Source organism: Oryx dammah, unplaced genomic scaffold, assembly GCF_014754425.2.
Source record: "Oryx dammah isolate SB20612 unplaced genomic scaffold, SCBI_Odam_1.1 HiC_scaffold_27, whole genome shotgun sequence".
NCBI lineage: Eukaryota > Metazoa > Chordata > Mammalia > Artiodactyla > Bovidae > Oryx > Oryx dammah.
Genome location: NW_024070211.1, coordinates 11,327,855 through 11,336,668, shown reverse-complemented (window position 1 = coordinate 11,336,668; position 8,814 = coordinate 11,327,855). Strand labels below are relative to the sequence as shown.

At 48.3% G+C, this 8,814-nt stretch overlaps 1 non-coding gene across 1 annotated transcript; it reads right to left on the bottom strand.

Moving 5' to 3' along the window:
* Window positions 1–243: 243 nt before the first annotated feature.
* TRNAE-UUC lies at window positions 244–316 on the bottom strand. Its single transcript has one exon. It is a non-coding gene; the product is annotated as a tRNA-Glu (tRNA).
* Window positions 317–8,814: the final 8,498 nt, after the last annotated feature.

The following is an 8,814-nucleotide window of genomic DNA, read 5'->3' as shown; positions in this document are numbered from 1 at the left end:
CAGGATGAAGAGTTAAAACTGAGACAGGACCCTCCCAGGACTACATCCTTGGCAGAAGAGGAGATTAAGAAAAAAATCTCTAGTCTGGCACAGGGAAAAACAAGGAAACGTGTGTGTGTTGGCCTGAGTTAGAGTGGAGGGTGGGTATTTCCCTGGGAATTTCTAATCCAAGCTCAGGCTTGTTTTTTGGTCTTTTGTTTGTATGTTTGTTTTTTGGACACACCTGTGGCTTATGGGATCTTCGTTCCCGGCTAGGGATTGAACCCAGGCCCTTGGCAGTGAAAGTGACAAGTCCTAACCACTGGACCACCAGGAAACTCCTCAGGGTCAGGTGTGTAGCTTGACTTGACACTCCTCACATGATCTTGGAAGCACAAGCTGAGGGATGAACGTAAAATGTGTCCTGGGCCCCTAAGGATACTCTAGAAAGACATAGCATACCAGGCCTGTACAGCCTGGGGGTGGTGCTAGACTACTCCCTGGAAGGTGAAGCGGTCTCTAGAGGGATTTCCAAAGAGCAGAAGGTTGGCTCAAGCCTTCTACCAGGGCACCTCCTAGCTTCGTGTTCTCTCACGGGGCACTGCCTTTGGGAATCAGTCTGAAGGCTGCAGGGTCTGTGCTCAGAAATCTCCCCAGGTTGAGACGGAGAGCTGACCTCAACACTGGGCCCAAGAACTCCCCGTGAAGAGCCCTGGACTCTAGTTCTGGAGGGAACTTCAAGGACGAAGAAATAGGCCTCTGCCGCGTCTCATCGGAAGACACATCAAATCAGGAATTTTAAGTTGCCCACGGAATATGCAATCAAACCAAATGCATGCCACCACGACACTATGATTTAACCCAGTGACAGGCTCAGTTGGGGACAGTGTCTCAGAAGAGACGTGTCTAGTCAGGGCCCTGAACGGGGCAGAAGAGACAAAGCTTCACTCTTGGCTCTGCCTCTCCCTGGCTGTGTCCTTGGCTAGTCCTGTCCCTTCCCCAAGCCTCCGCTGGTCCATCTAAGGTCTTTAGATGGCCCGGACGCTAAGATTCTCCATCAAGCTGGGGAAACAGGATGAAAGAGCAAAATCCAGAAGGACTCAGCCCTGAGGCAGGGCAAGAGTGTGGGGTCAGGGGAGATAGGGGAGCCCAGAAGGAGCTGAAGACAGTGGTGGGCTGGGGGGGTAGTTGGTGGAAAGCTTGGACTTAGGGCCTGTGTTCTCATCTGCCTGAAACGCCACATCCTCACCCCAACTCAGCCTCTAACATTGCACACTGGCCTCAGTGCACTCCTGAAACTGCTTTCTCGTGGTTCCAGTGACCCAGGCACCAAAGCCCTCTAGGGTCCTCAGCCTCAGCATCTCAGGAGGAGGTGAGAGTGTCACTTCCTACGTCAGCGGGCCCAGGTCCAGACTCTTCCTGCTTCACACAGTCCTCTTGTGGGTACCAGGTTATTCCTCCTAAAGTGGAATAGAAAATCTTATTCCCTTGTTCAAAAACCTCCAAGGGGGAACTTCCCGGGTGGTCCAGTGGTTAAGAATCCACCTTCTAATGCAGGGGATGTGGGTTCGATCCCTGGTTGGGGAACTCAGATCCCACATGCCACGGGTCAACCAAGCCCACACACTGCAGATAAGACCCCTGTGTGCATGCGTGCATGCTCAGTCGTGTCTGACTCTTCATGACCCCAGGACTGTAGCCCACCAGACTCCTCTGTCCATGGGATTTTCCAGGCAAGGATGCTGGAGTAGGGTGCCACTTCCTCCTCCAGGGGAGTTTCCCAGAGATCAAACCCACATCTCCTACATTGGCTGCTGTTGCTGCTGCTGCTAAGTTGCTGTGCGACCCCAGAGACGGCAGCCCACCAGCCTCCCCCACCCCTGGGATTCTCCAGGCAAGAACACTGGAGTGGGTTGCCATTTCCTTCTCCAATGCATGAAAGTGAAAAGTGAAAGTAAAGTTGCTCAGTTGTGTCCAACCCTCAGCAACCCCATGGACTGCAGCCTGCCAGGCTCCTCCGTCCATGGGATTTTCCAGGCAAGAGTACTGGAGTGGGGTGCCATTGCCTTCTCTGTCCTGCACTGGCAGGTGGGTTCTTTACCAGCTGAGCCAATGGGGAAAGGGAAAGGGAAGTCACTCAGTGGTGTCCACTCCTTATGACCCCATGGACTGTAGCCTACCAGGCCCCTCTGTCATGGGATTTTCCAGGCAAGAGCACTGGAGTGGGTTGCCATTGCCTTCTCCAGGGGATCTTCCTGACCCAGGGATTGAACCCAGGTCTCCTGCATTGTAGGCAAACGCTTTACCGTCTAAGCCACCAGGGAAGTCAAGCCAAATAAATCCTGATGCAGTCCAATAAATAAGTAAATAAAAACCTCCAAGTATCCTTACTGCCCACTGGCTCAAGTACCAACTCATCAACCAGACACACAAGGCTCTTCACGGTACAGCCTCCACTTCCCTTCCCAGCTTTAGCTCTCTGCTACCTTGCAACAAACTCAGTTCCCCAAGCACACCTTCAAAGTTCTTCCTACCTCCTTGCCTCTGCTCATCCAATGAGTCCATCCTGGAAACTCCCTTCTTTGCTGGTCAAATTACTTTCCATCAGCGATGTCCACACTACCACTTACATGAAAATCTGTCTCGATGATTTCCAAATGTAACCATGATAGTTAAGCTGCTGAAGCAAAGACAGCCTCAAATACCCAGACTTAAGTAAGCTTCCTTTGACTCCTGCCTATTTTCTGACCCTAGTTCTCCAGTTTTCCTGTGATTCTGTGAGCTATTTGATGACCTCCCAATACACTCGTTCTCTGCTTAAGCTACCCAGAATTGGTTTCTGTTGCTTGCAATCGATAACCCTGACTGATACCCCCGCCCCCCTCCTAGATTGCTATCATCAAGTGGGACGCTGTGCGCACAGGTGCTCTGTGAACAGTGAAGCCCGGCAGAGATGTGATTTATCATTCCACTCTATTTCCCCATCCACTGCCTCCCATCATCAGCCGCCTCCGACAGAAGAGAACCAGCAAAACAACTTGCAATCACATTAGCTGAAGGGAATGAAGGGCCAGAAGAGCTTGCCGCGAGGCCAAAAATAGAGCACTCATGTTACACTTGATAATTACCCCTCTGACTTTAACTTTGGCAATTACATAATCTCAAACTTTTTTTTTTTCAATGTAAACAGAGAGCAAATAATCTCCAAAACCACTTACTGATGATTTCTGACTCCATTTAAGTGCTTTGTTTAGATGCTTTGTTACTGAGCCACCAAGAGACACAAAGGGGTGGTTTCCTCTCTGCTATTCCCTCTCCAGTCCATACAGCCTTCCTTGCCCATATGGCTGGAAGAAGTCGCTCCCTTCTCTAAACTCCTCTGGTGCAATTCTTTAAAATATAATTTACATACAGTTTACTGTAAGATTTCCACAAATCTGAATTGTGGAATTTTTGCATATTTTGCATACGACCAGGGGTCCACTACCCAGATCAAGACAGAACATTTCCAGAAAGCTCCCTCATGCTTCTCCTAGCCAATGCCCCAGTGGGAATCACACTTCTCTCCATCACCAGATCTAGAACTTCATAAAAGTGGAATCATGTGGTACGGACTCCTTTGCTTCCAGCTTCTTTCATTCAACAAGTTTTTGAGTCTCTTGGGTTTGCTTTGTTTTTTTTTTTTTTTTTTTTTTTTTTTTGCCACACTATACAGCTTGTGGCATCTCACTCAGTTCCCTGACCAGGTATCCAATCAGAGTCCTAACCACTGGACCACCAGGGAACTCCCTTAATAACCTTTGATAAAATAACGTTTATCACTTGGCACACACTTTCTTATTTATGTCCTCTCTCCCATCCTAGACTTGGGAGAGAGGGGGTCCATACTGAATGATACCCTTCCATAAGATGCTCCACAAGTTAGACGCTTGGTAAACAGGTCTGAAATGAACTCACCAGTGAGGATCAGAACTTCACACACATTTTCTGTCTCCTTGACTGTCACCATCTTGATGCTACATGCATCTATGGAGCACTACCAGGCTCTGGGCTGAGCTCTTTATACACATGCTCTTCACATAAGCACTCACTGGATGCAGGTACAACTTTGTCTGCATTTTCCACTCATGCAGACTAAGGTTCAGAGATGTGACATGACTTGCCCAAGGTCAGATCACTAAGAAGTGACAAAGCCAGGTCTCAGACTCTGGTCTGTCTGACCCAGAACCAAGACTGCTAACAAATAACCTGCACTGCCTTGAAGTTATGAAGAAGACTGACACTAATGGCTCCCAAGTCCTTTGTGACAGCTCATGAACTCCTCCCATCAGCCCAGCAACACACATGTGATTATACCTGTCTTTTCCACAGGTGGGAAGGCTGTGGGGCAGAAATGTTAAATGACGTGTTCACACATCTAACAAGTGGCCAAGACTGGAAGCTAGAATCCCTCCCCCTGAAAGCCCCGGTCCTTTGTCTGACACCGCTGGTTGCCTTTCTGCAGGACATGCTGACTGCATGAAAGGCTTTAGCAGCTAATCTATGTGCAGCCTGGGTGTTTGCTTCCTTGAACCAAGGTGATATCGCAGTCCGAGGCCTCCTTTAAAGCACAGCATTGGCCCTGGTAGACTGGACTGTGCAGGCTGCCACTAGGGTAGCCCTGTCTATGAGCCTTTAAGGGGTCATCCTCAAATATTCTAAAAGAGCAGACCCAAAGGAAATGCCTGTGTCCTTTCATTCATCTGTACTGAAATCATGACGCGAGCCAGGCATCGTGCCAGGCACTGGTGAACACCGGAGATCTGGTTTTCACTCTCATGGAGCCTCTGGTCCAGCAGGGGAAACAGAATGCGCAATGAAGGCAAGGTCAGGACCCCTGGGATCTGTAACAGGAGTCCTAATGGAGCCTGGCAGCCCCAGGAGAGCTTCAGAGAGGAAGTGATGTTCAATTTTGACCTGAGTGATAAGCCGGGGTTAGTGGTTGAGCGAAGTAGAGTGTGTATGTTGGAGGAGGCAGTTGAGGCGGAGGGAGCAGTGTATGAAAACAGCCTGAAGTAGGAAGAGGAACCTCGGGAGGGGTCACGAGGGCAGAGATATTCACCTTGCTCACATCCAAACACCTAGTACCACACCTGGCACCAATGAGGCGCTCTATAAATACCTGGTTGCCTGAATGAATGATTGAATGAATGCTTATATGAAATTCCTCCTAGCTGAAGTAGAGCGGAGGAGGAGTCTGAGAAGGAGAAGGAGTCTGAGAGGTGGGCATCAGCCTGAGAAGGAGTCTGAGAAGTGCGCATCAGCCAGATCAGGCAGAGTCTTGAAGGTCGTGGTTAAAGGGCTAGGACTTTATAGAAGGGAAATGGAAGAACAACAATAATGACCTCAAAGAAATGGGAAGGAGTTGTGGCATGATCTTAATGGCATTTTTAAAAAGTCACGTTGGCTACTGAGGAGAGAATGGCCTAGCAGAGCAGGTAGCTGGAGGTGATAGTAGTGATGGGAAGGGAAGAAAGTGGAAAGATTCAGGAGAGTGAGGGGGTGGAATGGTCGGGACTTGAGACAAGGATGACTCACACACACACACACACACACATGCTTCTGGCTGGCTCAACAGGCTGGGTGATGCGGCCATTCACCCCGGTAGGGGAACAGGTAGAGAAGATGAGGAGTTTTTATACATATTGAAATTAAGATGCCCAAGAAACATCCAAACAAAAAAGTCAAGTAGGCTGTGGGATGTGTGGGCTGGTGCCCAGAGGATGGCTGACATCTAGATGATAGCTGAAATCACAGGGAAGAATATCATCCAGGCAGAGAATAAAGCAAGAGGAGGCTAGGACCTAGAACTCAGCCTAAAGTGGCTCCAGAGAGGAAGAGAAGTCAGCAGATGAAACGAAAAGGGGAGAAAGGCAGGCGGTAAACTAGAGAGCAAGGGGTCACACAAGTCGGAAGGAGAATGTTTTAAGAAAGGAGCAGTCTTCTGAATTAAGAATGAGGATTGAAATGTTTCCAGTGGGTTTATCAATAGGAAAGCTATGGAAGACATCAGTTTCTATAAAAATATAAGTGATGATTACTTTTATCTCAGTCCTAATGAAGGAGACCCGGAGAAGGAAATGGCAACCCACTCCAGTTTCTAGCCTGGAGAATTCCATGGACAGAGAAGCCTGGTGGGCTACGGTCCATGGGGTCTACATGGCTACAGTCCAAAGAGTTGGATACGACTGAGCGACTAACACACACGCGCGCGCGCGCGGAAGGAGACTATGTTCCAGAAACAGGACTTGGGAACCCTCTAATAAGAGATGCTCTGGACACTGGGAGCCTCACAGGTTAATTGTAATCCTTTCCCCTTTGGGGTCAGGCTTTCTGTCTTTGAGAGAAAGAAAAGCTGCCCGTGAGGAGCTTCAGACACTGGAGGAAAGAGCCTTGGAAAACACGCTCATAAAGCATCAGCAAGGACATGTGACGTAGCGCGGAAAAAACCAGAGCCCCATGATTCACTCATTCAACAACACACGTATGGAGTCTCCACTACTTGCCTGAGACAAAGACCTCAGTGCACTGGCTATTTCTCGAGCTACTAGTGCATGCATCGCGCTAATTCCACGAGTCTTTTGTCCTTTCAACAAAAGGGTAAATTCTCAGAGCAGAATGTCTCCCACCAAATTGGGATAACTCAGCTATTCTTGGCAATTCACCAGTCTCACAATTTCTCATGAAACCATTCCTTCTACCCATAATGTCCTCCAACTGCCTAAAACCTCCTTTTCAAGGCCCAGTTCAGATGTCACTTCCTCTGTGAACTTTCCCCAAATGCCTCAAACTTAATCCTCCCTTCTCAGAGTTCCTAAGGGCCAGAAATAGCTCTTCTCTTCCTACATAGTGTTGATTTCTGTGTGAGGCTTCTGTCTCCCATCTATATCTCTTCTTACAACCCTCAATGCCTAGTAGAGCTGCTTAGTAAGTTTGTCAAAAAGTCAGGTACCTGCCCCCTCCGCCGCGTCCCTGGTCAAAATACAGCTCTAAACCCCAGACTGTAGGCTTGGAGGGAACCGACAACTCAGAAAATGCTCCTCTGATGCCACCTCCTGGCTAGATGGGGAATGACAGCTCCTGATGGTGGGCTTTCCACGCAAATGGTTCTTTCATTCATTCTTTCATCACGTCTATGCCAGGCTCTCAGTATACTGGTGAACAAGACAAACGCAGTTCCTGACCTCAAAAAAGTTTAGCATCTAGGAAAGAAGACAGTCTCAGAACTGGAGTGTGGTGTGACCCTGAACGTTCTGAGACCTCAGGAAAGGGGGGCTGCTTTTTGTGCTGAGGCCATGGCTGGGACATGGTCTAAGCAGGACACTGTCCTCTTGTGGCCCTTGGGCTCTCAGCTGGGAAGGAGGTCCTCCAAGTTTCACCCACCATACACCCCCCCCCCAACCCTTTTGTTTTTCAAAGTTTATTGATAACAAGAAAAACAGTACACAGGACAAAACAGTTCACGTTCGGTGCCTCTAGACGGCTGGTCCTTGAGTCCGTGTCTTCCAGTCTTGAAATCAGTTATGGAGCAGGAATGACCTTCATCCCCTCATTCATTCATCCTGTAGTTCCTTACTGAGCATTGTTAGGTGCCAGGCACTGTGTTAAGTGCTAAGGGCATAGTAGGGAATAAGGACATGGCATACACTCTCATGATGTTTGTGTTCTCAAGGGAGACAGGAAACAAAGCAAGCACACAACTTTTAATATTTATGTATTTATTTGTAACAGGTGGTACACTGTATGATTCAAAATACAAAAAGGTACACAGTGAAGCCTCCCATTCCTGCCCCTAGCCACCTAGCCCCCTCCATAGAGGCCAGCAATGTTATCAGTTTCTTCTGTACCCGTCCAGAGAAAACATATGAATATACAAGCAAATATATTCTCCCCCCCACCCCAACCTTTTATACAAACGGTGGTATTCTACACACTCTAGCCTGCACCTTGGGTTTTCACTTAACAATATATCTTAAGAAGTCACTCTATATCAATACATAGCTATCTTGTATATAATTGTATGGTATTCCATTGTGTGAATGTTGCATGGTTTAAAATAAATGTTAGCATGCAAACAGAAAATAAGTAGGGGGGTGAATTTAGAAAAAGGAGAACAGGGTTTACCTACAGTGATCAGGAAAGAATGCTCACGCTCAGGAAATGATGTTGAAGCTGAGTTTGAGGAAAAAAGATAGAGAGGAAATCACCAGAAGAACACAGGAGGAAGAACGTGCAAGCAAGACAAAGGACTGCCAAGGTGGAAATGAGCTTGGCATACCGGAGGGGCTGGAGACCACTGTGGCTGAAACCAGGGCCAGACGGTGATGGGCCCTGCAGGCCAGAAGGAGCACAGGGGCGATTCTAAGTGCAGCGGGCAGCTGTTAGAGGGCTCAAGAGAGAAATGGGCATGCTCCGATTTATACATGTCCATTCATTCAGGCAGCCGTGTGGAAGGAGGATTAAAGGACAAGAGTGACAGGAGATGAGAAAGGAGGCAGATGCGGTACCCCAGGCAGGAAACAAAGACAGCATGGAGAGGTGGTGCAGTGCAGATGAGAAACACCGACAACATGCGAATTTATTTTGGTAGCAGGGTTGACGTGATTGGAAGGTCAACCTCATAGATCATTTAGCCTAGTTCCCTCACTTCCTGGGCTGACCAAGCCTGATGACTTGCTTGCCACAGGTCACAGAGCACCTTTATGATAGATCCAGGGCTAGAATTCAAGGCTTCTGACTTCCAGGTCAGAGTTCTATCTCCCCAAGAAATCTGGAGTTGGAGGATAGAAACTATAT